The sequence below is a fragment of the Cyprinodon variegatus genome, unplaced genomic scaffold (assembly GCF_000732505.1).
Source record: "Cyprinodon variegatus isolate N-32 unplaced genomic scaffold, C_variegatus-1.0 Scaffold6, whole genome shotgun sequence".
In the NCBI taxonomy this organism is placed as follows: domain Eukaryota; kingdom Metazoa; phylum Chordata; class Actinopteri; order Cyprinodontiformes; family Cyprinodontidae; genus Cyprinodon; species Cyprinodon variegatus.
In genome coordinates, this window is record NW_015150459.1 from 1,548,561 (window position 1) to 1,551,320 (window position 2,760).

Genomic DNA, 2,760 nt, shown 5'->3' on the forward strand with positions numbered 1-2,760 from the left:
GACAGTTTTTCCTTGCAAAAAGAAAAGCTCAGTCATCAAACACAGATATGGGTTGAGGAGTTAATATAGACATATCGCTGGCTGTGTGTTTAGACTAGTTTTCCTTTTGGAAGGAAAACGTTTGATCTGGTTTTAAGCCTTTTTTAGCATCTTACAGATTTGCTTCAAGGATTGCTTTTTTACTTTATTAAACTTCATTTTAATACATGAGGTCCATTTTCCCAATTACTACTTCATTCACTAATTTAGATGAATGCAGCTGTGCAAAGTATTTTTGTATATATATAGAATGTATTTTTTGGATCATCCATGTAGACCAAAAATTATCATATAATTTAATCAATTCCACAATTACAAATGTAGTACTGTAAGCTCCCATTGCAATGTGTTGAATGTCTTTTACTCCATGATAATAATTCCTCTGGTGGATCTGTAGTTTTTGGAAATAGTACACTGCATTTTGTCATAAACCTCTTTTAAAATTGGAAATAATGTAACTGTCAAATTTGGGCCCCTATTTTGATCATAGTTACAAACTCTTTTTCATTCATCTTCTGCAGCTGTAACATCTTATTAGTTTGTGTTCTATTCCAACCACATAACGTCTTGTTTTGGCCCAGTGCTCCTGATCTTGCAAGCCCTATGTCCTTTCCTATCTCTCTTTTCATTTGGCTGGCTCCCATCTTCCTCAGTCTCCCTCTTTCTCTTTTACATAGTCTCAATGCACTCCTGCTGGCTCCGGTCTGTCCAAGGGGATTAATTGATAGTGAGAGATAATAAATCTCCCCATTAGGCGCAAGGCCCCTGCCCATCGCTCATTATCTGCCCGCTGCTCATCAATGCCATGGCCTGGGGTTTCCTGGCTTTTTTAACATGCACATATGCCACTGCAATGCCAACAAGGTTAATCTCTTCTTATCACACTTGATTGGATCCATTTCTTTGAGACTCTGGCTTGTTCATGAATTAAGCTGAATATGGTGTGTGTTTAGTCTTTGTCGGTAAAAATCTATAACTAACTTTTTGTTTGAAATAAACAAAAAAAAAAGCTGATTTAAATACAAAAATTCTTACTTATGTTAAACTTCAACACAATTATTTTTCATACATAATGAGAATAATCACACACTTACTGCTTATTATAGATATCTAAACACCTGAACATTTTTACAGGGAACCAGCATGGGACCTAGTTTTCTTTTCACTCCATTCTTTCTTCATTTCCTTAAAGCTATTTCTTATCTTTTCTTCTTGCTAACTGAATTCAGTGTCCTTTGTTTTTCTTTAGAAATACTGTTTGTATTTGGTGACATTGCTGAATAATATGTGGTTATGCATATGTTTAAAAAGAAAGCATCTAATAGTCATTTTTATAAACATATACCAATTAGTTCAAAGTAGATGCATGTAAAATACAGCTGTTTTAAGGACATTCAGGTTAGTAATTTAACCAAATAAAATTTAACAGAAGTAGAAAAACAGTGTTTAAACGTTACAACACCATAAAACGATTAATTTTCTGAGAATGTGTTTATTTAAGAGCAACTATGCAAATGAAGAAACATCTAGAAAAAGCACACTATATTATATTATTTTTCATGTGAATCCCAGATTGTTCATTCTTCTTTACCTTTTCTAAAAGTGCTTTAAATCAGACCTAGAGCCATGCTGGCTCAGATTCTGACATTTTAAAAAGGAGGCAGGGAAAGCAGCATAAAGCGTTAGCCTCACCTTATGCAGTTAGCCAAGCCTTGGAGCTAAACCAGGTCCTGGAAAAGGTTATTTCTTGCGCCATCTCTCTCTCTCTCTCTAGTGCGTCTCCACTCCCGCGACTCGACCTGTCAATCACCCGCAAAAAGGTCGCAGTGTAGCTATGCCCTGAGCTCTTCTATACATTTGTATTGCAGAGGACTTACTGGGCATGAACATCTTTTAACGAGAATCGATGGGTAGACATTTTTGCGCCCTAGGGCGGAAATACGTCACCAAACCGATGAAAAAAGGAATAACGTAGTGTGACCAGACATCCTCTTTTTCATGGGCATTTCCTACTTTTCATTCCTAAAACGATGTCTGGGAGGAATTTCAAAAGTGTCCAGGATTTTGAGGGGTTTGTCAGAACGGACAAACCCGACCGAACCTGACCCGACCCCGGTGGCCCCGATGCTCCGGTGCGGGTGGAAGCACGTAAGGCAGGCAGGGGGAAACAGCGGTTTTGGACCAGCCACAGACCTGATGGCTGGGTTCGAATGCCCAGTCCGAAATATTTTTTAATATAAATTTAACAAATTTAAATATAAATCTCCTGCTTAAAGTTGTTGACCTGTTTATAAAGAAATTTGAATATATATATATATATATATATATATATATATATGTGTATGTCTTATTCAGGTTCATTGGGTGGGTGGGGCTAGGGCGCCAATAGAGTACGCTATGGCGCCCTCTATTGGCCAGCCGCCACTGGTGTAGGGGTTTGAGCTGTAACTGGTGGGCTTCCATTGTGAGCCCAGTGAGACCTGTCATGGCCCGACTGTTGGGCTTGGACTAGAAAACGAAATATCATTCTCTTTGACATGTGCTCGGATCAAAAAGTGTATGGCTGCAGTGTGTTTAGCTTAACATCCAATCAGTTTCAGGATGTGGGAGTTGTCTTGTTACTAAATCAGGCCACAGGAATGGTTGATGTTCACCACTAAGACCTTTAGTTTGGGGAACAAAAACTTGTCTTCAAAAACTTTGCCAATAGGAAATTTAAGG